This window comes from Dipteris shenzhenensis, chromosome 6, assembly GCF_047967505.1.
Source record: "Dipteris shenzhenensis isolate YYH24624 ecotype China chromosome 6, Dip_SZ_1.0, whole genome shotgun sequence".
Classification (NCBI taxonomy): domain Eukaryota; kingdom Viridiplantae; phylum Streptophyta; class Polypodiopsida; order Gleicheniales; family Dipteridaceae; genus Dipteris; species Dipteris shenzhenensis.
The window spans coordinates 40906864-40934855 of record NC_141601.1 but is presented as its reverse complement, the minus strand read 5'-3'; the positions used below and the strand labels follow the sequence as shown (position 1 = coordinate 40934855).

At 42.8% G+C, this 27992-nt stretch overlaps 1 pseudogene; it reads left to right on the top strand.

The window, feature by feature from the left end:
* The first annotated feature begins 2107 nt into the window (after window positions 1-2107).
* On the top strand, window positions 2108-4541 carry LOC147901172 (uncharacterized; annotated as a pseudogene).
* Window positions 4542-27992: the final 23451 nt, after the last annotated feature.

Genomic DNA, 27992 nt, shown 5'->3' with positions numbered 1-27992 from the left:
CAGACACATAGGAAGTGCTCCTCTGCCTCGACCGCCCCCATTGTGCACAACCTGCAAGTTCGCTACTCTCTGGGTATGCGTGCAGCTCTCCCTGCCTCAATCCTCAGCTGATGGGATGATACCCGCATCTGTCCCATGGCAATCCTCAGCACGTGTGAGACCCCTCTGTCCTTGAGATACTAAGGTCTGATGATGAGCCCATCCTCCAATACTCTCTAAAAATGGTCATAGTAGAGCTGGGTCTTGGTGGGGAACTCCTGGTCCCCCCCCCCCCCCCCAACATGCGAGATGTGTGGAGCTGGAGGAGATCTAACCGTATGATGCAGTTAATCTCAACACATGGGATCAACTCGGGTGGTGCATCATGTTGATGCGTGCATACCATGCTATACCTACCCCACTCTTGGCTAGTCATATGGAAGAGTGTTAGCCTCAGAAGTCTCTCGCAAGGTAGGTCCCAAACTCTGTGGAGGAATGTCGCTGTCTGAAAAAATGGCATCAACCTGGAGAGGGGTCATGGCAAACTTTGCCTGTACTATCTAATGCAGTACCGAGGGCTTACTCTGAATCATCCTAGAGCCCATAATCACCTGTAGTTGCTCCAATCTCCTCCATTCTGCTGCTGAAAGATCACACCCCCAAAAAGGTGTTGCATACATGGCAGTCGGCCTCACTAGAGTGTCGAAAAGCCAACACTTTGTCGGTGGATCCAGGAAGTGCGCTTGGAAGCACTGTCGCTCTAGGCGGGCCAAAGCATTGTGCCCTCGTGTGAGTCGTGCTCTGGCTACATGGGTCCTCGTGAAAACTTGCCCTGTGAAAATTGCACCCAAGTATGTGTAGGACTGCACAATCTCCGCTGGCTGACTTTGGTATGTAAAGCTATGTTAGTGAAGCATTGTGTAAGAGGTGTTGAAGATCATGACCTTGGTCTTCCCAAGGTTAACCATCAGGTCTCTCTCACCTCTAGGGCATCTAGATGTCTCTATAGTCCCTCTGTCGAAGACGACATGAGGACTATGTCATCTGCGTATAGTAGAATCTGTATCATCAAGTCAGCTAGTGGTGCTCCCTCGCCTCCTATACGGTCTATGAAAGATGTAATCTCATCAATGTAGAGCCCGAAGAGAGTCGATGAGAGAGGGCATCCCTACTTTACCCCAATCGTGCTCTTAACCCAGTCTGATAGGCCTCTTGGGACACAAACTCTCCCTCTAACAGACTCGTATAGGCTAACCATTCCCCAGATCATAACCTATGGAATCTGCATATCTTGAAGTCTCTTGATTATGCGCGATCGCGGGACAGTGTCGAAGGCCCTTCGAAAGTCTACAAAACAAGTGTAGACCTTTTGGCGTCTCGACCTCGCCTCCTCAATGATAGTCCTCAGGGTGAAGATGTGGTCTAGTGTGGAGTGCTATCTTCAGAAACCTGCCTGCCCTAGAGCACACTGCCCATGTGCCTCTGTACGGCTACTAATCTCCCTCTCTAGTATCAATCCATAGATCTTGGCCAGCGTATGGCCAATCATGAGAGTGCAATAGTTCCCAGTATCCATGGGGTCACCTGCCTTGTGTATCGGTACAATGGTGGTGGTACTCCATGAGGGTGGCATAGTTGCATGAAATGGCGTTTCGCCGGCAGGGAACGGAAACGAAAATGCTGGGGCAATGAAAACGGCCGAAAGGCCGTTTTTTGTTTCCTTATTTTTTTGGAAAAACCTAATATCGGGTTTTTTCACCATTTTGCGCCTTAGCTTGTTGCAGCCTGCTCTCCCGTCTACCCGCCTCCACTCTCCACCCTCCTACCTACTCACCACTCTCCTACCCTCCAGTCTGCTCCACTCCTCTCCTACCTACTCTCCACTCTTTTACCCTCCACTTCACTCCTCTCCTACCTACTCTCCACTCTCCTACCCTCCACTCCACTCCACTCCACTCTCCTCTATCCTCTTCACTCTCCTCCTCCTCTATCCTCTTCACTCTCTACTCTCCTCTATCCTCTTCACTCTACCCCCTCCCTGAGTCCTCCTACTCCTCATACTCTCCCTCCTCCTCCTCCTCCTCCTCCTCCTCCTTTCCCAAATACCGATTACCTACTCCGCTCCACAATGCCGAAAGATGCTTATTGGAGACATGCCACCTACATTGATAGTTATGCGGGAGGTGGTGGCTCCAAGAAGTGGAAATGCAACTATTGTGGCATCAGCAAAACGGGGTGTGTCACACGGTTGAAAGACCATCTGGCGGGTGTTTCCAACAAGGATATAGGTATGTGTGAGTATGTGCCTCTTGATGTGCTGAATGGCCTTCAAGAATGGAAGCGTAAGTGCATGGCTGTTGCAACAAATCAAGACGAAGAAGAGATCGAGGACATGGAGCCATTGCTTGATGCTTCTGCTAGCACATTGGGTTCAAAGAGGAGTAGAGGGGCATCTGTAACATCAAGCGTGGGTCCTAATGCTAGGAGGACACCCTTGCCACATGGAGCACGTAATGTGGATGCTAGTGTGGGAAAAAGAGGCTCATTACAAAGGTCTAGCATTCAAGCACGGATGCAAAAGTAGGCAGTCAAGGAGGCCACTAGTGAGCTCACGAAGCTCTTTATACAATGTGCAATACCCTTTCATGTGACGAAGACTTTGCGATGGAAGAAGGCCATGAGAGCTGGCAGTCGCATTGGGTATGAATGGGAAGGGCGTACATGTGAAGCCTTGAGGACAAGAGAGCTAAGAAGAGAGAGGACACATGTGGAAGCATAAATGAAGCCCTTGAAAGAGGCTTGGGTAAAGTATGGGTGCACACTCTTATGTGATGGATGGTCAGATGTACGCAAGAGGAGTGTGTACAATATTCTAGTGTCTTCTTGCAAGCGGACGATGTTCTTGAGAGCCATAGATGCCTCTGCCGTAGGTATAGTGATTACAGAATTGTACATTTGGAACCACATGCATGCAGCCATCTTGGAGATAGGTGCGGACAATGTGATGCAAGTAGTGACAGATAATGGCAGTAATTGTGTGTCTATGGGTGAGATGTTGCAAGATGAGTTCCCAAATATTGTGTGGACACCATGTGCCTCACATTGCCTTGATATTTTGATTGAGGACCTACAAAAGATAGTTTGGATTGGTGCTCTTTTCTCCACTGCCCACAGTATCATGAAGTTTGTCACGAAAAGACCCAAAATCCTTAGCATCTATCGGGCCTACACTGACCTTGAGCTATTGAAACCTTCAACCACAAGGTTTGCTTACATGTTCATAGTGGTGGAGAGGCTTGTGCGAGTGTGCCAGGGCTTGCTATGTACAGTTGTGTCTCAAGAGTGGAATGATTGGGATGACAAAGGCCATGCAAAGTCTACCAAGTTTGCATGCATGATCATGGATGAAGCTTGGTGGCATGAGGCGGAGGGATTAGTCAAAGCTGTAAATCCTATTTACACCGTGCTTCGCATCACGGACATGGAGGGAAGTGCGTTAGGGCTCTTGTACGAGTTTATGGACAAGATTAGAGAGGCCTTCAACAGAACCACTTCCCTATTGCCTGACAAGTAAGACTACAATCTCTAAATTACGATTAAAGATTACGATTAAAGGCTAAAGCTCATTACGGCAATTTAGTTTATGTATGAATTTTGTATCTTGTGTGTGATTTAGGATCCAGGACATTCGTGGAGTGTGGAATTGGTTCCACCGCCCAATCCATGCGGTGACACATGTATTGCCTCCTCTATGGCATGCTAAGGATCAATACAAAAATGAGGAGTTGGAGGAGGGACTACAACAATACCTACAAAAGTGGACAAATGGTGATGTGCAAATGCAACGAAGATTGGAGGATGAACTTCTTTTGTTCCGCAATTATAGCCTCTCATTTGGTCGACCTACAACTAGGCTCTGAGGACACAGTTGAAGCCTGTCTCTTGGTGGGAGAAATATGGCAACTGTGCTCCTACTTTGGTAGACACAACTTGAAACTTCACTACTTGTAACTTAACTTTGAAGCAGTTTGAAGGTGTATAAATAATAAGTTACTGATACCTATCTTTGCTTGAATGGATTATGGTAGAAACGCCTTGCTATATGAGTTCTCTCCCAGGACTGCAGTTTGGGTCCTTGTGAGAGAAACTGGAGCACTTGGGCCCTCTTCCACACAAAGAAGAGGAATAAATTCAGCACGGTTCAATTGGAGCGGTTGGTATTCTGCCATTGCAACCTCCACCTCCTTGAGTACTCCGCCAACTCCCCCAAACCTCGCCAAGTGGATGCTAACAAGGTGGACATGGAGAAGATGAAGGCCATTCCAGATATTCCACGAGAGGAGCTGAACATATATGCCATGTTGTACGAGGAGATGTCAACACTAGCAAATCGTGCAAGTTCACAGCCATCTAGAGATGGTGCTAGCACTTCAATTGCACCCGATGGTGCTTCTTCTTCTTCAGACAGTGACACCCATGACTTATTTGAGGATGAGGAGGAAGAGGATGTCGAGTTGATGGATGATGCATATGAGACTAGTACTGTACCTCCACTTGGATAGTACCAGCCTAGTACTACTAGATTAGAGGCCCTAGGGACACTTCAGATGCGTCTTAGTCTCTAGTGTCTCTTAGTCTAGAGTCTAGACTATGCTATTTCTTTTTTTGATGATTATTGATGTAGTATTGAGTTTACTTTGGCAGCTGGCTATCTTTTTTTGACATGATTCATGATCATGGATGCTAGTAGCTACTATGGGTGTGCTTTTATTTTTTAGACATTGATATGTCACATGGTTCATGAATTTGGAATCTGGATAATAGTAGATACTATGATGCTTTTTACTTATGCAGTTGCAAATGTTGTAAGTGTTGTTGATTCTTGAATCTTGAAGCATCATTCATGAATGATAGATCATAGAATCATAGATGTTGAAACTTGAAGCATCATGCATGTTGCATAAGTCATGACTTAATAGCACTAGTGATGACTAAGCAGATGCTAGGAAGCATAATTTGTCACTTTAAGCATGTTGCACTATATTTATAATTGTATTATGTATAAAATTTTGATTTTTACACATAAATTGTACTATATTGCTGTTTCTCGTTTCCCTATTTTGGCTTGGGCCGGAAACTTTGTTTTCGGTGTTTCTATCGTTTCTGTTTCGACTAGCAACTATGGAGGGTGAGAAGCCGTGACATACGGCGTGGTTGAACATCTGCGCTAGGACCGGAGCAAAAACCTCCTACCATGATCAAAATGCTCAATTCGTAGCCCCTCATGGTCCTATGCTCTCGGGTTATGAAGCCGACTCTGAGTGCAGCCCGCACATTCTATGCAGTGAACAAGTGGCAAGTGGTGGGCTTGGGCATAGTGGACATATCAAGTGGTGCCTGCATCGGAACATGAGAGAGAGAGAGAGAAGAGAGAGAGAGAGAGAGAGAGAGAGAGATTGAAAAGAGACAGGGGGGAGAGAGAGAGAGAGAGACTGAAAAGAGACAGGGGGGAGAGAGAGAGAGGGGGGGGTGAGGGGAGAGAAGAGAGTGAAAGAGACTGAAAAGCGAGTGAGAGAGAGAGAGAGAGAGAAAGATGCATTAACGACCATGGGAGGCCTCACGGGCCTATGGGACAAAGTACACAAAAAAGCGAACTCATACAAGCCTCAATGGGCTGAAGCAAAGTCCATGCTAGGACCCTCGCTGACTACTATCATGAATAGAAGTACTCAACTGCAGTGGACCAGATCAATCTATCTAGTATCAGGTATAAACTAAAAAGCTGAAAAACAAGTCAGTCTCGGCGTTGGGACCGAGAAACAGAATTAGAAATTGAAGCCTGGTACAATGATGGCTCTCTGATGGGCTATGAAGATGTCTCATATATGTGTTTGTCGAGCTATCTTGTGTTGCAGTGGGGGACGCGGTCTCCTCGCTCTGTAAACTCTCTGAGCTATGTCCAGAGTGACCCCTCATTTCTGTTAGTCCCCGCTGAGGAAGGTTGTGATAGGTCGGACCTCAATAGAGTGTACTCTGAGGACTCTCTGTCGTGCATGTGGTCTCTGTGTCCCTGTCTTGGTAGTATCGTGCCGGTCGCTAATCCAGACTTCTCTCATGTCGGCTAGCTCCTCCTCCACTCCACTGTGTCATGGGGCTGACTCAAATGTATAGAAGTCTATGACACGTCGCTGTGCCTGGCCATCCTCTATGTCTTGTGGTGGTTTGGCCATCCCCTGTTGCTCTCTGATCTATTGCAGTAGTGTCTCTCTGTGAAGATGCATCTCCATCAGATAAAGCTTGATACAGACCTGGTCATGGAAATGGATTAGTCGTGATAAATGGCTGAAGCCACTTCCCTCTAGGTAGAGACAGTGGTATCACCCCCGGATCTCGTAGTAGACTGGGCAAACACAAAAAAAATGCTCCTCTATCTCAACCGCCGCCCCTAGCATACCTAGCGTGCAGACCCATTGCTCTCTGGGTATACCTGTTGCTCTCCCAGTCTCGATCCTCAGCTGATGGGACAAAACCTGCATCTGACCAATGGCAATCCTCAGTGCATGGGAGACTCATTTATCCTCAAGATACTAGGGTCTGATGATGAATCCCTCCTCTGATACTCTCAAGAAGTGGTTGCGCTAGAATTGGGTCTTGGTGGGGAGCTCCTAGTCCTCCCTTCAAGTCCGGGGTGTATGAAGCTGGAGGAGGTCTAACCATATGTTACGGTTGATCTCGTCTTGTGGGATTGACTCAAAAGGTGCATCCATGCTATATTGAAAGGGGGAAAGTGTGTCCATCTAGATACTGTGCCTGGCAAGCCATGTAGATATGCATGCATACCATGTGTCTGCCCCGCTCTCTGCTAGCCATCTGGATGACTTGGAAGTCTCCAGTGGGGTAAGTCCCAAACTCTATGGATGAAAGTCACTATCTGAAAGATGGCATGAACCTAGAGACGTGTCATGGCAAACTCGAACCTGTACTATCTCATGTGGACCCCATCGTCACATGTAGCCACTCGAAGCTCCTCCAATCTGTCCTCAGAAGATTGCATCCCCAGAAGGGTGTTGTATACATAGCAGTCAGTCGCACCAGTGTGTCAAAAAGCTAGCCCTTCGTTGGTGGATTCTAGAAGTGCGCTTGGAAGCACCATTGCTCTAGTCTTAGCCAAAGCATTACGCCCTCGTGTGAGCCATGCGTGGGCTGCATAGGTCATCGTGAAGATGGACCCTACGAAGACTGCTCCCAAATATGTGTACGAATACACTATCTCCACTGGCTCGCCATGATAGGTGAAACTAAGTTGGTGAATCTCTGCTTGTGAGGTGTTGAAGATCATAACCTTAGTTTTCCCAAGGTTGACTGTTAGGTCTCTCTCTCGCTGCAGAACACCTCTAATGCCTCAGATCTCTCTGGAGCTCCTCCACCAAAGAGGATATAAGGATAAGGACTATATCATCAACGTATAACAATATCCGTATGAGGAGATCACCCGGTAATGAACCCTCGCCCCCTAGGTGATCTATGAAAAATGTGATCTCATCGATGTAAAGTCCAAAGAGAGTCGACGAGAGAGGGCAGCCTTGCTTCACTTCAATTGTGCTCTCGACCCAATCTGATAGACTGCTTGGAGCACCTACCCTACCTCTGACTGACTCATATAAGCTCATCACTCCCCATATTAGCGGCTCTAGAATCTGTATCTCTTGTAGTCTCCTGATCATATGGGATCGTGGGACAATCTGAACCTCGCCTCTTCAATGATAGCCCTCAGAGTGAAAATGTGGTCTAAAGTAGAGTGCTGCCTCTTCAATGAACCTCGCCTCTTCAATGAAAGCCCTCAGAGTGAAAATGTGGTCTAAAGTAGAGTGCTGCCTCTTGAATCCTACCTGCCCTAGTGCTCGCTGCCCCCGTGCCTCTGTATGACTACTGATCTCCCTCTCTAGTACTGATCCAAGATCTTGGCCAAGGTGTGGCCAATCATGAGGGTGCAATAGTTCCCAGTGTCCATGAGGTCCCCTGCTTTGTGTATCGGTATGATAGTGGTGGTGCCATGCTGGTGGGAAGCCATGACAAACTGTAAGGTTAAACATATTTGCAAGAATCGGGGCTAGAACCTCCTGCCCATGTGCGAAATGCTCTATCTGGAGGCCCTCATGATCCTATTCTTTTCGGTTGTGGAGCCGGCAAAGTGCAGCCCGCACATCTTGCATAGTGAATAGATGGCAAGTAGTGGGCCTAGGTATGCATATAGGGAGCATGCATAAGTGTGCCACACTCCCGAATCAATGATGGGGATGGGTGGCTTCCCTTTCGAAAGAAGTCCCCATCTAGTGGTTGGGTCTCCTCTGTGAAATGATCTGATGATCTCATCCATCCTATGTGTGAGGAATGCTTGTATCTTGTGGCATGTTAGCTATTGAAAGATCCGGTGTGCCTCATGTGACGTCAACTGAGAGAAGGCTTGCTCCCGTGTGAGGTGGCCTCATATCTCTTTGCACTCATCATCAAACTAGGGGTTTTGAGGCATCTTCCCATCTCGTACCCATGAAGATCGAGCCGTAGGAAAGGATCTGGTGGTAGCATCTTGTATCACTATGGGGTGGCTGAAGCATGGGCGAGGCCTAAATCACCCTCGAGTAGAGCTGTAAGCTCTCTGGCTAAGTGACACACATACATTGGATCACGGGTATGGTCAAAGTGGATCTGGGTACGGGTTGCGGTAGGAACTCTCCCTATGACTGGCATAGTAGCAAGAACACTGAAGGCCAGATATGAGTGGTCGGCTTCGAGGGGGGGTACAGTGAGGTCATGTATTCGTGAGACAAAAGCCAATGGGCCCAATAGGTAGTCCACTGTGCTAGTCCCACCTCCATGTGGGAAACATGTGAATCCCCAAGATGAAGGCCATTGTAGATGATGAGATCATAAACAGCTCCCAGCTCAAGTAGGTGGCGCCCGTATGTTGTCACATGTGAGGTATCTGCAGAATGTCTCCGAATCCCAAGCTCTGGTGCATCTAATTCTGGCATCATGTGGGGGTCTCTCTCATATGTGAAGTCAAGTAAGCCCACTTGCCTATCCCTCATCCTTGCATTGAAATCCCCTAGAAGGAGGGTGTCTGTTACGCTCAAGTTGAGGCAACATGACCTCGGAAGGGTCAGTTGACATTTTCCTTTGTAAAGGATCAATGTTTGTATTATATTTATTTGGGCTTCATGTAAATGGTCAAAGGGGTTAATGTCCAGGTCCTTGATGAGGGTGACAAGGCACTGACTAGATGGGTCTAAGGCTATGGGTCTTAAATGCATTAAGTGGGAAATGTGCCTAGGGGCGAGTGAATAAATTGATATTCCAAGAGAGGGGTAGTAAATATGCATTTAAGAGGTACCCTAGAATGAAGACATGTGGCATACTAGATCCATCTAGGGGATTGGGGCTTGGTGGAATATGCAAGCTGGAGCCTTCACGTAGGGTTGTTGTTCTGATAGTTTGTTGTCACCAAGAATTGGCTGGGAGGAAAATTGAGTGCCTGCCTCGTGATTGATCTTTGACTAGGGAGAATTGAACAAGTTGTACGTTAGGGTCAGTTGACATTTGGTATTAGAGCGTCAGGTCACGAAGGTGCAGAAAGGCTTGGTCAGTGAGCTCTCTATGTATGAACGTGTGAATGTTCTCCAACTTCCGAGCTCAAGCAAATTAGGACGCTCATGGAAAACGGGTATGCAAATATTGGTTCGGAGGTTTGAACGACGAATTAAATCTGTGATATGGTGATAGATGAAGGCACCTGCATCGGGAAGCTAGAGTGGTGATGTCGAGATTATCCTGAAAGGCAGATGATCGTAATATCCACGGTTGCAAGAAGGAAAATCTGGATGTGAAAGGTTTGCCCGCTTTAAAGGAGGGTGCGATGGGTGAAGCGTATCAGGTGGTTGGTATTGCTACCTCGAATTTGCATGATGCCTACATAGTGTGTGTATGAAAAAGAAGCTCTCTATCATTATCCACCTTAAGCTTGAGCAAACGTTGAAAGGTGCAGACCTTTGCGATCTTGTGCTAAAGGATGGAGTTAGCCCTTTGTTGACAAGTCTGTTCATTTTGTTGATGTCACGATTGACGATGCTGAGAGTAACCAGGGGATTGCGTTTAAAAAAAATTACGTGTGCCTCTGAGTTACCTGTTTCATGTCGAGAGACTTGTGGGGAGCCTATCAGACCATAGAGATTGCGCAGATGCAGGAGTTCACGTCACTGTTATAGTGTTAGTTTGCAGGTGGTTGGTGAACTCATTCATGATCATGTGGTTAACGGATGCTATGCCCACATGGCTGTTCATCACTTCATTGCACAACTCATTTGTTTAACAATGCACCAACCTTAGTTTGTTGGGAGCCTCGTGTAGAGTAATAAAAGAGAGGCTGAAGCCTAGGTAATTGTTTATAATGGCTGATCTTCTCTTGAATCCAATGTAAAGGCAGGTGGTTGTAGGACAAATCATAAATACAGATTCGGAATGGCTTATAGGGACTAGTTGATCTCTTCATGCAGCAAAAATATGACCAGGGAGCTTTCTATGCCTTTCAAATTTTGTTGGGGTATATGCTAGTTTATTTGCCCATGTTGTTTGAGTTATTTGAGATTGCAGATATTTCCCTAGTATAGGGAAAAGATATTCTCTTGGTTCTCAGCTATTTTTAGCTGGTGGTTATGCCTGTTTAGACACCTTTTGTGGTTGTGAGATTGAAAAGTAGTTTGTGAATAGAGTTTTAGGCGGTGTTTTATTCATTAAAAAAAAAAAAACACACCCATCGACCTAAATGGAAGTTGAAGAAGAAGCTTCTAGGGTGGATCCCGTAGAGTCAGGAGTCCGGTCGACCCCACAAGTGTTGCGTCTAGTAGGCCATACACTGTCTAGTAGAATTGCATTATTGGAGGATGCCTTGCAATAGATGTTAGTGCAACAATTACAAGCAAATGTAGGGCAATCCGAGCTCAAAAAAATGGTTCATAGCATGTCTGCTAGACCATCTCGTAAAGAGAAGGGTAAAGCTCCAATGGAGCCTGAATTCAGTGTTCATATGGTCGAGCCTAAAAGGGCTAAGGTGCCTAATATTGCCAATTATAGGCTAGAAAAGTATTCTGGTCGGATGTTTGACTATAGTTTCGATATCATAGAGACCTGGTTACACAAATGGGACGAGGCCTTTGCCATTTGTGAAATTAGGAATGATATGAAGAAAATCAGTGAGGCCACCCATATGTTTAATGAGGCAGTGGATAGGGGGTGGATAAAACAACAGAAAGATGGAGTGGCATCCACTACTTGGGAGGGATTTAAAAAAGAATTTAGAAAACACTTCTTACCTCCTGACGAAGCATCTCGAGCTTGGGATCAGTATCGAAACCTTCGTTAGAGAAATTTATCAGTGGCGAGATACATTGATAAGTTCATAGAAAGTGTAATGAAAGTTTATGAACCTCTACCTAAGTCAGTCTAGGTAAAACATTTTATCTTTGGACTGAATGATCGGATCAAGATGGAAGTTCGGGCTAAGTGTGCGAACATGCTAGATGAAGCAATTGCCATAGCCTTGAGCTATGAGGATGCCAAAGGGAATAGGCCAAGTGGGTTTGTGCAGGTTGGGACTCGATATGAGTACCCGAAGAAAATTGGGTTTAAGAAGAAGTGGATTAGTAAAGGGAGTGCCTCACAGTCTAGTGGTCAAGCCAAGCAGGTGAAGCCAGTTGAGACTCCTAAACCAAGTACCACCATTGGAGTGAAAAGAAAAGTAACACCAATGGTAGCGTGGGCTTGGTCGAAGTCTTCTTTGAACCCAGAGCAAAGAGAGAAGGCTTGTGTTTTGGATGCCTCCAGCTTCATCACTTGAAAGATGGTCCACGAAACAAGGATCCTTGGATGGCTAAGATAGTGATCTCAGAATGGAGGAAGCTCCCAGAGCAGAACAGATGAAGATTCAGCTAGTGGGATCTTCTCAGAGGTCAGTACCTATTTTGTTATGTGTGTCTGTTGCTAAGCTAGTAACCAGTGCACTTGATAATGTCCTATCAAAACTCGCAGCAATGGGGTATACAGCCTTTAACGATATGGAGTTGATTAAGATGAAGGGGCGAGTAGCCAATCATGACGTCATTGTGTTGTTTGACTCAGTGTCAATGCACAATGTAATTAACTTCAAGCTTGTAAAGAGCTTGAAATTAAAGACTAGCCCATTTGACTATGCATATATAGTTAGAATGGCAAACGAAAGTTCAACTGAAGTATGGGACCAAAGGGTTACCTAGTTGGATTTTTGAATTCAGGACTATGCTGAGAAGCTTGATTTTGAAATGAAAAAGCTTGCTCATGCAGACATAGCCCTAGGTAAGGCTTGGCATTCTAGGAAGAATCCAACCATAGATAGAAAAAAGCACATTTATCAATTCAAGATGAATGATGTGCTGTATGTCTTACGAGGTGAAAAAGATATACCTCAAGGACCGTTGGTTTCCGTAATGGAAGTTCGAAAAGCTTAAGAAGAGTTTTTGTTTCTTTGTACAGCATTGGTAGAGCCGATTGATGGTCCTTCGACTAGCACTAATGTTACCCAAAATGGAGAGATGGTCAAGTTGGTTGATCAAATAGCAGAGGAGTTATCTGATTGTTTTAGGGATGAGTTACCTTATGGGTTACCTCTAGAGCGGAATGTTCAACATAAGATTGAACTAATCTCAGGGGTAGAACCTGTAAATAAACCTCCCTATAGATTAAGTTTTACCGAAGAAATGGAGGTACGAAGACAACTGGAAGAATACCTCAAGTTGGTGATATTTAAAAAAAAGAAAGATGATACTTTTTTCCTTTGTAAAGATTACAGAGCATTGAATAATATCACTATTAAGCACAGGTATCCGATGGCTCAGATCGATGATTTGCTAGATGCGTTACATGGGGCCGTAATTTTCAGTAAGATAGATCTTAAATGTGGCTACCATCAGATCCGTATTAGAGTCACGGATGTGCATAAAACCGCTTTTAGAAGCAGGTTTTGGACATTATGAGTTTTTGGTAATGCCGTTTGGACTTACCAATGCTCCAGCTACATTCGTCATGCTTGTGAACGATTTACTACATCCGTATATCAGGAAGTTTATAGTACATTTTATTGACGATATTCTTGTGTTCAGCAAAAGTATTGCTGAGCATCATGAACACTTAAGAATAGTGTTCAATACTTTGAGGAAAGCTAGTCTTTATGTAAATAAAAAGAAAACTGTACTGAGTATGGTAAGACTTGAATATTTAGGATTCATTATTACTCATGAGGGGGTAGAAATGGAAGCAAAAGTGTTTCATCTTTCTTGTTTAAAGAAATTTTTGCATACAGGTGACTCACTAATCGAGGGTGTTGTTTTGTTTCAAGAGATAGAGGATAATGCAGGACACAAACCAACAAGAATCTTGGACCGAGGAACAATGCAAGTATGCAATCAGAAGATACCCATGGTGTTTGTTGCATGGCATGGTTTACCTCTATCAGAAGCTACCTAGGAATCCATATACCAGTTACGGAGAGTGTTCCCAAACTTTATCATCGAGGACACTGACGCCTGAAGAGGGAAGGAATGTTACGCTCAAGTTGAGGCAACATGACCTTGGAGGGTCAATTGACATTTTCCTTTGTAAAGGATCAATGTTTATATTATATTTATTTGGGCTTCATGTAAATGGTCAAAGGGGTTAATGTCAAGGTCCTTGATGAGGGTGACAAGGCATTGACTAGATGGGTCTAAGGCTATGGGTCTTAAATGCATTAAGTGGGAAATGTGCCTAGGGGCAAGTGAATAAATTGATATCCCAAGAGAGGGGTAGTAAATACGCATTTAAGGGGTACCTTAGAATGAAGACATGTGGCATACTAGATCCATCTAGGGAATTGAGGCTTGGTGGAATATGCAAGCTGGAGCCTTCACGTAGGGTTGCTATTCTGAGAGTTTGCTGTCACCGAGAATTGGCTGGGAGGAAAGTTGAGTGCTACCCCGTGATTGATTGTTAACTAGGGAGAATTGAACAGGTTATATGTTAGGGTTAGTTGACAATGTCTCCATGTCTGGAGAACTCTATGATATCATCATGTATTCTCATAGGGCTATGTTCCTCTGTAGTGACATCATGAGCATATGATGATGTGTCTTGAGGGAAGTAGCATACTACAATGAAGATCGGTCAGGCATCTAAAAGTTGTACTCGTATCCACATATGACATGCATGTTCCTCTCTTCGTACCACATATATGAGTGGTCTCAAGTGTGGTGGGCAGCCCTCTCTCTGGGCTCTCATGTGTCTCAGTGTAGAAGATGATGTCTCTGTTTGTGCATGTCTCCGAGAAGACCCCAGGGTCAGGACCAAAGGGTGCCATTGCAATTCCACACCGCAATCTTCAGCTTACTATGTGCTCTCATCTCGTGGGTCTGACACCGTCATGTGTTGTTTATTTCACCTTCTGCTCGTTCCCCTCTTTCTGCCCTCCCTCGAATGATCACCTTCTTGTCTCTATATGCTGCCCATTTCCCTTCTTGCCTTGTTGCCATAACTTGCATCATCCCCTCCCTCCTATGCTCTTGTTGTAGGAGTGTGAGATCACCATCCAAATAAATTTTGGTGTCCTTCAGTGTGGTCCTCATGTCCACGAGGGTGGCTCTATCATTTGTTGTCTACAATTTAATCACCATGAGCCTTGTTGGTCCATCTTCCTTACCCACTCTCCAAGCTGATTCACAAGTGAGATTGACACCCATCTTTTCAAATAAAGCCTTGGCATCCGACATGGGGGTATCTCCCACTATTTGGCCTCTTACTAGTACATTCATAGCCTTGCTGTTGCACCTCTTTTCCTCCTCCAAGGTTCAAAAAATGAGCTCTTTTTTGGATTCTGTTGTGCCTTTTTTCAGTACATCCTTCCATGCAAGAATATGTGCCTTCCCCTTCGTGATTTATTGTGTGAACTCAACATGTTTCCCCTGCATAGTGGCTTGTAAGGCTGCCATTTCTTTCTTTAGCTCCTCGTTCTTCGATTCCAGCTCATCAATGAGCTTACATCCCTCTTTTAAGGTCCCCTTTGTGTCCTTGAACTGCTTCATTTGCTCTTTGATAAGGTTCAATTCTTAGATAGATGGCAGAAGCTCCCCTTCCTCCCAATGTGCACTTGCCTTTACCTTCTCATTCTCGTCTTTGAGAGTGGCAACTTGGACTTCTAACATCTCAATTTGGGAGGCAAGACAGTTGGGTTTCTCATCCAGCATTTGAGTTACCTCTTTGGCCCATTTCGTTTACATGTTCACTTGCCATTTCTTCATATCATCTTGTAATTGAGCATGTAGGTTGGAGAGCTCATTGTTCTTGCTTTCCCCTAGTTTCTTTTGTATGCATTCAATCTTAGCATCTTGAAATTTACACACCTCCTTGATTGTTGATATACATCCTTCGATGTTCTTGTCTTCTATTTTCTCCGATTTGGTCCAGATGACACTATACTTGCGCTCCTTTTTGCCTCTTGTTTTTTGGTCCTGTGGGCTGCCCATTGATCCCATTTGGTCTCTTTCTTGATCAGTGCTGAAAGATTCAAGATCTTCACATTCCAGCATCAGATTCCATAAGATTTTTTGCACTAGGTTTGTAATTTTTTTGTCTAATTGTTTCGTTACTCACACATTCGATTGGATCAACTGTGGGTCCCTATTTTGCTCCGATGCCATCCAAAAATCAAGGCTAAATGGGATATGCAAAAGAACTAAATATTAACCTAAGCTAATGCAAAAATTAAGTGCGACGCTGCTCGCATGGTGGTTGTTCTTCCCTCCTCTCATCGCAGCTTTCCTGCTCTTTCAGCTCCAATGGCAACCACACTCCCATGCTCCTCATCCCATCCAAAAGCTCACCATAGAAGAATTCCATCTATCCCACAATTACAATCACCATCGCCATACGTAGAAGGCAAGTGGGTGGTTGCGATACAACACGAGCAATAGATTCTTGTCGACAAGTTTGTGCAAAGCATCTACATTCCAGGATCAATTTTGTTCACCCTGGTAGAATCTAGATTGCCAAATACAAACCACACTATGGAAAATGATATCTAGTCGCATGGAAAAATGATCATGAAGGCTCTTACAAAGGGTAGATTTCCCAGTCCAGGGTAATCCATGCATCCTCAAGACGGAGACTCGAGATTGGCCATTCTGTTCTCACATTTGGGATATCGATTCTAAGAAAAATGCAAATTTTGAGGGGCAAGGAGGAGAAGCAAGGCATGCAAATTGGAGACAGGGCAGAGGGCTCTCGTTGGAGGCATTAGAAGTGCGAGCATCACTGGGAGAAATCGAGAAGGGGGACACGTGGCAAATTTTCGCTCCCCCAATTTCTCCCCTCCCCTCCCCCTTCCCCTATCTCTCATGCTCTAATGCCATTTTTCACTAGCTGGGGATCTCTATTGGATGCGGCGGCTGAGGACTGAGGGGTAGAGAGAGAGAGAGAGAGAAGGGGAGGAGGGGTAGTAATGTCAATGCTTGACCTCATACATTGGGAAGTATCATGGCTTCCCAACCTCATACAAAGTGCATAGTAGAGACTAGCCTATAGTTAGGGCATTTAGTGCCTGTGTGGTTCTATCTACATATGGCACACCAGACTATGTCTCTCGTGTGAGACCCTCTCATCCTATTCGTAATCTCAATTGATGATTCATTTGATTGAGAATGTTACCACTCATTTCTTTGATTGGAGTCCCTAACTCCTTGAGTTCTTTGGCCTTCAGGGTATTAATTAAGCAAGAAATGTTTGATGGAGTGAACGTGGATTTATTTGATGATGTCGTCTACATCATATTATCATCCAAACTAATAGCAACTATTTGGCAAATCTTGAAGGATGTGGGAGAGTGATTCCTAATTCATAGGCAAGAGTTGAACTTTTCCACCTATTGATGCAAAATGTATATATTGAAGACAATTTTTGAGATGGGCAAGAAACTATCAGCTCAAAATTATCGCAAAATTTTGTCAAGATACAAGATCCTAACTTGGTTTTTTCTACTTTTCAAGTTGCCTCAAGATTAGCAATAGTATCATCTTGCTTCCCCTTTGATTTCAACGGTTTTCCATGTCTAAAAACACACAAGAACGACCAAAACCATGAGGCCATTAGCTCCCTACAACTCCATGAACTAGCTACCTTTCAATAAGCTACTCGATCTGGGAAATGGGTGATATCAAGAGAAGTAAAGTATATCTCTAATCCTCGAAATGACACGAAAAAGTCATGCTCTTTCCAAGCTTATGTATTGTAAGAAACTTCGAGGTGATGCTCATGGAGTGCTCAAATCTACTCAATAGCTATTTCATGGTAAGCTCTTCCATCCAAGATGTCACCTGTTGGCTCTCGGATTGCATCTCTTTTGTTGCTATACATGAAGAGGGGAAAATAGGAAGAGGGAAAAGAAGAGAGGGTGAAGAGATGGAGAGGGAGAGCATGAGCATGGTGAATGGGGATGGGAATCATAGGCATAGCAACAACAAGAGGTAGACAAGAACACAAGATACAAGAGAAAGGGAGGCCAAGACCAATGTGTGAGGAATGGAAGCTTGGCCAATGCATAATATGCCAAAATTTTGGGTTTTATACGTAGACCTTTTAAAGGGAGGTTTAATCCTAATCTTCTAGTAATTCTTGCTCAGTACACACTAAAGCCAATGTGGCTTAAACCTTGTTTCTAGCTATTTGTAGTGGAAAAAATGACTTATTCATTGGCAAATTAATGAATATTATAAGATTATTCCACATATTTATGAGTGACACCCATGTTAACCAATGTGGACTTCAATTGTAGCTACTCCCATGGGGTTTTCTAAATATAAAGACTTGAGTACTTAAAATACGATCCCCTAACGTTTCTGGAAATTAAAATTGATTAATTAGTGTGGGTGCGAGAGTTAGAGCGAGTAGAAGTAGCCGAATTAAACTAAGGTCCCAAAGATATTAGTCAAAGCTTTTGGAAGAAATTTTCGTATAACTTGTAACACTAATTTATCAGGGCACACTATTTAGTTTAGCTTGGAAAAAAGCTCTAGGAATCACAGCAATACAAGTATAGGGAAATGCATTTGAAATTTTGTTCACCTAAGTCATAGCACAATCTAACATATTCGTTTAGACGCATCGCTCATCCCATCCATTTTGACCCTCATGACGTGTTTCAGCCGTGCTCTACAAGTTCTTTAAGAATATCCCCATGTGGACGAGAAGTAGAGGTAGGCCTTGAGAAGATATTTCTTGCTTATCTCACCTAGCCAACGTAGCAAACGATGTCTCCTCCTTGGCCATTCCCATTGCTATTCGCGTAAAAAAAGACACTGGTCAAAAGGCCACATATCATTTATGCAGGTGGGACGTCTGCAAGCAACATGCAAGAACAGGAATTCAAACTGCGCTAGTCGTTTCTTGAGGTGATCGCAGGTCTTGTTAGTAAAGTTGAGGATGGGAAGATTGACAAGGATGTATCCGATTATTTTCTTCGTCAAGTAATATTTGAGATGCACAAATTTGGAAGTGCATAAGAGACTAAGATTGTGCACTTCCAAATTTGTGCATCTCAAATATTACTTGACGAAGAAAATAATCGCATACATCCTTGTCAATCTTCTTCCCATCCTCAAATTTACTGACAGGACCTTCGATCACCTCAAGAAACGGTTGGTGCAGCTTGAATTCCTGTTCTTGCATGTTGTTTGCAGACGTCCCACCTGCATAAATGATCTGTGGCCTTTTGACCAGTGGCTAGCTCCTAAGCCTGGTGAGGTACTTAAGGGTCAGGATCCTGAAGAAGAATGGGTTAGTGGGCTTTGACCATATAGTGGTAGGTCCAGAGATGGAGGTGGACTCACAAGACCAAATGGTTAATTCTTTTATGTGAGAGGGCTCTGATTTGTCTGGCTGGAGCTTTTCCAGTGCTTACTTCACTCATGAAGATGGGACTAGTCTCAAGTCTCATGAAGCAATTGATGTCAAAGGATATGTGATTGATTACAGATTAGAGGGCCACCCAAAGTTGCCAACGTCCATCTTTGAAATGAAAGGGCTCATGGGATGGCCAAATTGTATTCCGCAAGCCATGTACTATGCATCCTCAGCCGCCATCCAAAACGTTTTAAGGGGCAGTATAAATATGTGTATCTTGTAGTTCTTGGGCAGGTTGTGCTAAAATTGATCCAATTGGATGTCTGGACGTTGGAATAAACAATCAACTTGTCTCTTGAAATTGTTATCAGATTCAAAGAGCAAGTCATGGGTAAGTGCAAATATTTAGAGAAGAAGGGAAAGACACTAGAGAGCCAAGAACTTCAAAAGCAATACTGCGACAAGGAGAGCAGTGATTTGCTGAAAATTTTCAGGGATCAGATAAAGAGAAATATGAACATGGCAGCTATGGATTTAAATTCTGTGGCTAGTCCTGGCTACATTTATTCTCCTTTTTTAAACAAGGAAGCACGGCTGCTGGTGGGAAGGGCCAGGTTCAGCGACAGGGCTTTTAGGACATTGAGTTTTCCACTCTCTCGTAATGCCGTGCTAACAGAAGACCACATCGTCATATCAGGTATCTCAAGGATTATCTTTGGTGATAGAGTCTTAAAGTGGAAACTTCCATCTCTGCAGGCGCATGCATTAAAACGTCAATAGAAACTCGAGGAGGAGGTTACTGCAGTCACGACAAGAGAACGTTACTAGGTATCTTTTTGCATTTCTTAGAACAATGTACATTTGAGTGGTTGTAGATTAAAAGGTTCTTAGAACAATGTTTAAATTCGAGTGGTTGTAGAGTTGCACCTACATTGATCATTCCGTCTCCATATTAATGTTGCTCCTAGGCTCAAGCGAACTTATTTCAGACCATGACATTTGCTCTTGTACTTTAAGGACATATATCCCAACATTTTTTTAAAAGTGTCTAGCCAAGACTTTTATTGCCTTTAACTTGGTTCCACATAGTTGGACCTGTTTTCCCTTGCGACTGAACTTCATATACAGCTGCTCCAAGTTCACAGACAGTTCCCTAAGACATTTCAGCTATTTGCCCAATACATTGTCAATGGGTCAGGTACCTAACATAAAGATCATTAAATGCACCACAGAGCTTAATCCTTGCAGGGTGTTGAACACCCTGCCAGATCAGAATCTCCTGATTGTAAGAACAAATGTCCACAAGGATTCCTGAAATGGCTGCGCTGTGCACATTCACGTGGATAAGATCCTTGAAGGCTCTCCATGGATTTCCGAAGTTAAGAAGTTTGCCTTGTCGATGTTCACTCGATCTCGTCGCTTCTCATATAGGAAAGGAACTTGAAGACAGCTGCAGTAGTCCAATACATATGAAAATCTGATTTTTCTCAATAGTCCTACCGAAACAAGAACAATTTGTGCACTGTATACCTAGGTCGCAAGGGGTGTGTGAGTGTGTGCTTTCTAAAAGGTTAGCATATTTTGTGTTTCTGTTATTTATACATACACATGCACATGAGTGCATGCGTGCATGTGTTTTAAGTTCAATGTTGAATGAGCTTGAACAGCAAGGCCACTGGGACATGACAGGTCAATTCAAGGCCATTAACGATGAAGGGATGCTGATCTACTAGGAGAAATGGAGGCTTCGCTGTTGCTTTTCCTGAGGACAGCTTGCTTTTCCAGGAGCATACGGTTGATAAGGGGCAATAAGAGTAAAGGTGGGGGTGGGTTTGATTCCCTTCTTCCTTCTGAAGAGTTCCAGCTGCGTGGAAGTTTTTTTCCTTGTGATTCTTGGTATTTGCACTCCAATTTTGATGCAAAGGATACTGCCCAAATGTTTTTTGAGCATCTTAAACATATCAAGATTAATATGTAGCAGTATTTTGGCCTTGGGTTATGGAGTGTTTAATGTCCCTAGTGGTTTTTACGGCTTTATATCCTTTGTTAATGAAAAATTAAACGATGTGCAATGTGATCTGCTGTACAATACATAGGTTTAATGCACGTGAATGCATGATGCTTGCTTGTGCTTGTGTGCCTAACCTACTTGCCTTCAAGGCTGTCTACATCTGAGATCTCATTTGGTATGCACCTTCAAGGCTGTCAACATCTGCGATTTCATTTGGCATGCGAAGCTATACTACGTGAGATTTAGGTCCTTGCATACTCAAATTTCGATGCAGATCTGTTCTGGATGGATGTATAGTGGTTGGAGCAGTCATATGCAACCCTTGATCAGTGCATAGTAGGGTGCTTATATGGCAGACTATCTTGGTTATGGATGGGACCAATTGCAGTTGATGTAGGCCACATTGTTGCTGCAACTTTTTTTCTGTTCTGAGATAGCTTTGCGGGCATAGCATGGTGGCTGTTGTGGCATTTTAGAGGGACACCTTTCGATCGGCAGACTATTTTGGCTATGGATGAGACCAATTGCAGTTGTTGCAGGTCACATTGTTGCTGGTCTGATCCGAGACAAGTTGTTGTAGGCCACATTGTTGCTGCAACATTTTGGTCTGTTCTGAGACAGCAGCTTTGCAGGGCAGAGCATGGTGGCATTTTGAGACCTTGACAGGGAATTTGCAATTTCATTATGTTTACCTGCACGATAAGAGATATTGAAAGTGTAATTCTGTAGGAAACAAACCGCTGGGCCAATCTTTTTCGCAGTCGTCACCGTTTCACGAGGCGAGGGAGTGCTGCATGGTCTATTTGGACCTCAAAATTTGTGCCATGCACATATGGATGCAATGCCCAAACCACTTCTAGACATTCTAATTCTATTGTAGCATACCTCTGGACCTGTAAGTGATCCACTGATGTAGACAATTGGTGATAGATCACCTGTTTCGTCCTCTTGCAGCAAAACTACACGCAATCCTTCTTCTGACACATTAGTGAGGATTATAGAGCCAAAAGAGCAGGAAAGAGACCTTTGACATGAGAGGAGTGTGAAGAAGAAGAGCATACTTGTGCAATCCACACACGCTATGAGTGAATGCAAATGATTGCAACTACAACCTTTCAATGCTTGCTAGACATTATCCAATGAATCTCACAATGGACAAATCCTAAGGGCTTGCAGGAAAATGATGTCAAAAGATTGGCGTACAAGGAGGATGTCTTAACCATTTTGTCAACATATGTAGAGGCAAAGGTAGAGGTAGAGGATTCTCAAGGTGAGGGAAGTCAAATAAAGCAAAGGTTCTTGGCACCCAGTGCTCAACCTGTTGAGCAACATGGAAAATGAAAAATCAGTGAATATGGGCACTATAGATCAAAGCATGAGTGCGTGATATTTACATCAACATATATGGTAAAGAGACTCATCATGGGGATGTCCCTCTGTACTTTGGACTTCTTGTAGATTTCTCCTTACAGAGTGACAAACATGCAAGGCCTCACACAAAAATCACAATAACACAAGTGATGCTCTTAGATGCACTAGTCGGAGGACAAGAGACGATGGAAGAGCAATTGTAGAGGCTTTAAGATGAAAAAAATGAAGCATGTTTTGACAAGTTTTAGTGGGCTGAAGAATACAATGATAGTTGAAGTGGCACAATACATGGTCATGGCTCAAGTTGCATAGTTAGCGATCTTAATTGAATTGGACATGTGGTTAAGGAAAGAATGCGTGGAAAAAAGAGCTACATTGCAAGGCTCGAGGGGTTCACTTTATAGAATTCTAGTGTAACATGTGCATTCAAAAGTCACTTTGGATCCTTGGAATGGTGCAGATGATCTTCTCTTGCTTGAGTATCCAAATTCTAGCTTGTGACTCTCATTTGGAAGTATTGGGATTTACATGGATCTTGTCCTCCGTCTACACACCATCTCATTATCTAGATTATCAAAGCTTGAATTTTCTCCTACACCAATGTCATTTGCCACCTCATTCATCAAGTCAACCACCCCTTTTGCACTGTATCTCTTTCTCCCAGCTGTTGCCCCCCTTTTCTTAAGAATGTCCAAACTAGGATCCCTTCCAACCAAGATTCCCTTAAGAGTTGAAGTGTATGTTGATGTTTGGAGTATACAATTTGATAGGTCACTCATGCATGAATCATATATGCCAATGTATTTTACATTTGCAGTAGGTGCTACCGACGACTAACTTCCATGTATGGATTTTAAGAGGTTGGTATGAGGCACCCAAAGCTTACTATCACTTTGCATGGCCTTAACAGAAAGCAAGTAACATCAAAACAACATAACAAGAATTTTAAAATTTTCTCATTTGTGTGAATTAAGAAAAATAGTAAAGAACTATTTTGAAGTAAATTACCCCGATGATGTGCTAGCCCCATTGGACTTGGAATTTCATTTTCATTTGCATGACCAAGTAAGCTCCACCACTCTCATAGCCGATTCATGTCAATATCACTTGCACATCTTGTTGGTGACTCTTTCCATTGTCTACACATTATTTTGAACTCCTCTAGGAAGCGAGGAGAAACTCAAGATTTGGCATGTTTATAAAGACTTTGATCTAATGGAACAATCATGAAAGTTCTCAAAACTCAACAACATTGTTAGAACCACCATTAAATATAGTTCTTACAACAAGGCAATTTTTCTTGAGTCTCAGTTGCCATAAATCAACAATTGGCTCAAGAAAATTGCCATGAATATCCATGTTTCTTCATCACCTAATTAAGAATCTCCCAAAAGAGTACTTGGGCTTTAGTATCCTCAACCTTGAAATCACATATAGAAAATTTTGGATTGATTGAATGAAAGAATTGTGCACATGACAAGCCGTGGTTGTTCGGTCTTTCATTCTCTTCATAAAGTCCAAAATAGCCCAAGATTCTTTGAGCTTTGCGCCTAGTTGCATCTTATTTACCAAATCCACCCCTAATACCAAGCCTCTCATTGACATCTTGAAGACATTGCATCTTTCAAAAGAGCAGAAGTCAAGTTGACCAAGAAAGATTCCACTCTAGATGAATTGTACATACTATGTCTCTAGGTACAAAATCTCCTCAATCCCATCTGGAGTGTTTGTGAACTTTGCCTTGTTCTTCAAAGTCAATTTGGATATTCTAAAACAGCAATGCATTGTGTGCTAGTAGTTAACAACACAAAAGAGAACTTGAGAAGTTCAAATAGGTTATTGTAACTCACCATTTTTTATCACTCAATGGAGCCAATGACTCAATCAAGTCATTGAAGTCATCACCTGCCAATTCTTGTCCTTGTTGAATATCATTTTTTAGCAATGCATCCCATCAAATGGTCCTTGGTGATTGAGTACTGTATAGTTGCATTGGTTGTAGTCTATTATTAAGCTTTATATGCTCCTTTACCTTTTCTTGAATGAGATTCATAGACTTTTGGGTTAGACTTTCTCCAACAAAAGGCAAAATGATTACCCAAATAGATGATAGAACGTGTGTATCTTGTGCCAACTATTTCATTTGGAAAACAAAGTGCCATTTCACATTGACAAGAAGCCTCACAAATAGGAGGGATCTTGCAATGTATGCAAACGAGTGTTCCAATAGATTTTGAGTCCATGCCAACTTGACAAAGATTTAGTAGCCATCCTTGCCATTGCTCTTAGTTAGAAATGCCATTCCTTACAAGAAAAGAGCATGAGGAATTGCAACATTTCAAATGGCCTACACAATATTTTGGACATACTACACCAAGAAAGGAATGCATTTTTTTTTATATTGCATCTATCCAAACACACTTGTTATATTTTGATTATATGCCTCTTGTCCTTGTTTCAAATGGCTCATATGGAAGTTCAAACAAAACATCACCATCAAATGTAGAAGGCAACACTATAGTTGAAAGATAACTTATTACCCTTTCAAGATCTTGTCATAATGTTGTTATAATGGACAATTGCCTGATGAGTGTCACCACACTTACATTTGAATGTTGGGGTCGTTTTGCAGGGATGAAGGATCGAAGAGTTTGAAAGGCGAACTAGGCCATCCTCCTGAGCAACAACATGAAGTGGCAATTTCTTACTAGTCGTTGATTGAATGGCAACCTTAGATGATCCTATCATTTGTAAGGTAACTCCCAAATCGAATGTCTACCTAAAATTTGCAATCCCTATCTACCAAACATGAAGGAAATTTGCTTGCCAAATCATCTAAAGATGAACCAAAATGTTGCCAGAAGCTTTACTGTATCCTTCTGCATCTTAAAATACCTATCCACCAAAGACTCGTATATGTCATAAAATCTTTGATGTACACTTATAGTAAGACTCCTTGTGTGAGTTTCATTTGTAACAATTACACTTTTCAAATCCATGATAGGATTTCAAGAAAATAATGAGAGGAGCTGGATTGAACAATGGAAGCACTATAGAACAAGCGATGAACGTGTGCAAGTAGATGAAGAAGATAAGATAAGACGAGAGAGGGAGAGAGAGAGAGAGAGAGAGAGAGAGAGAGAGAGAGAAAGAGAGAGAGAGAGAGAGAGGGAGAGAGGGAGGGAGGAAGGGAGAGAGGGAGGGAGGGAGGTAGATGAAGAAGATAAGATAAGACGAGAGAGAGAGAGAGAGAGAGAGAGAGAGAGAGAGAGAGAGAGGCCAAAAGTAGGCACTCCTATTGGATACCTCTACACCACACACTTGACCAAAAGATTAACTTAAGAGGCCAAAAGTGAGTGAGTGAGTGAGTGAGTGAGCGAGCGTGTCAGTGTGTGTGTGTGTGTGTGTGAGAGAGAGAGAGAGAGAGAGAGAGAGAGAGAGGCTGAAATTGGATGCCCCCATTGGATACCTCTATACCAAAACATACACTTAAGAGAAATGACTTGCAAAAAGTTGACACATTGAGGGGACAAGGACAAGACTCAACGTCTGAAAGAAATATTGCTTTATCTTAGTAGCATCACCAATGAATTTGTGACCATAATGTTTGCATTCTACAAATGAGATTGATAGAGATACTTTTCTCAACTTAGTCACATATGACCATATCTCACTCCGTACCATGCTTTCAACTTTACTACAAAAAAATAAATGAGAAAATATTTTACAAACTTAAAATGCAAGAGATTGTCAAAAGTAGAGATTATTTAATAAACATATTTGAAATACATTATTTTATAAAGTTATTCACTCTTTCATCTACAATGATTTAATCTACCTAGTGAAAGAATGTCGAATTTTTTTAATGTATGGGTGTAAGATTTATTTGAAACAACAAACTCCATTTATTGATTTTATTTTTGACATTAGTTTTTGACCCGGGTGTAGTAAGAGCCTAGCAAAGCAACCTTAGGAGTGCAAAAGTGAGCATCTTCCTATGAGTTGAGCACACACATCTAGTTGGGCACAAGGATTCCAGTCAACCTCAAGTGAGAGAAAATACCATCAATGTTTTGGTGATCTTGTTGGGAAATATTAACCCTTGGTTGACAAGTGACTCGAGTCAAGTCACCATGACTCTGTTTGAGCAAGCTCGGGTAGAGACAATGCAAGCGAGTGACAAAAGGATTTGACCAACAACGATGTATAAGCATCGTGCCTCCAGGCTCCATAGAGAGGCAAAGTGTTAAGAGCAATCACAGGCCAATCATTAGGAGTAGTTTGACATCAAGGATGGGGTTATCACTCAGAGAGGCAAGCAGAAAATCATCCAAATAGAGAGCAACCGGACATAGGAGTCTATCAACAACGACTGGGGTCGGCAGAAACACCATCCCAGTCGGTTAGATCTAAGATCTCTAATAATCATAATCACACATATGCCCACACTAACCGTATTAATTACCACCACCATATTAAATTTATAACATAAAAAAAAATCAATTATAATAAAACACATCAAATATATTACACAGCAAAAGACATCAAAACACAGTTGCAAAAACGCCAAAGCACATTTTATCTATTTATCATTGTAAAAATATTTACAAAAAAACTAGCTAAAACAAGAATAGGAACAACACCAGCCAAAAGGCAACAAAATGTAAGTACAACTCCGTTAATACGACATCGTCAAAACAACAACACAGAGATCACCTTGCGCATTTCCCCTCATGCATACAATCATAGAATCAACTTTTACTAATAAACTGCATAACTCAGTTGTTGAAAACAGCTCGATCCAACACAACAACTGGACCACCACGATACTGAAGTCCCAAAGCACGAGTAGCCACAGGTGACAGATGGCTCAGTTCGTCTAAAATTCCAGCATCATCCTCTTAATCATACAATGAGCCATAGTCCACGAATCCACCACGACAATCGGAACCACAAAGCGAGGAACAAAAAACATTATCCTTCGAACAAACAATATCTACGCCACAATTCGTAGCCTTATCGTCCCATCAACACAGCTTCACAACTACAACACCACCAAAAAAGGAATCACCAGCAGAAATCCCAGCAATTGTAGCATCAAAACCAGAAGAAACTTTACCACCAATACAAACTCCACCCGAAACACAACTAACTCCATAAAAATCCATCCCAACAGAATCAATTGCACTAGAAGAAATGGAACTGACAATGAAAGAAACTGCTCCACAATTCATAAAACTAGAAGCCATGCCACCACCAATAGGCATAGCAGTAACCTCCACAACATTCTTATCTCCACTAGTAACTCCTGAAATCGAAAGATAATCACACTAAGTCAGCAACACAAAACACACACAGAAAAACAATACCAACACACAATAAATACAATAAATACTTGATAAACTCGAACAACCAATGTTAACAACAAAAGCATCAGTAACACTATAGCAACTTGCACCTATAAGAACATCCACAAAAACCAAAAGAAATCAAATTCATTAAAACATTAACATTACAGCAAAACACTAAATTAAAAAAACAAATTACAATCATAACAAACCTAAAGGCAATCCAGAACTACAAACACGAACAGGCAAAATGTTGGAAACCATCACCAAACCTAGCCTGTACTGATGGTGATCCAGCCTCTAGTCCCACGGTAATGACCGCTACTCAAAAT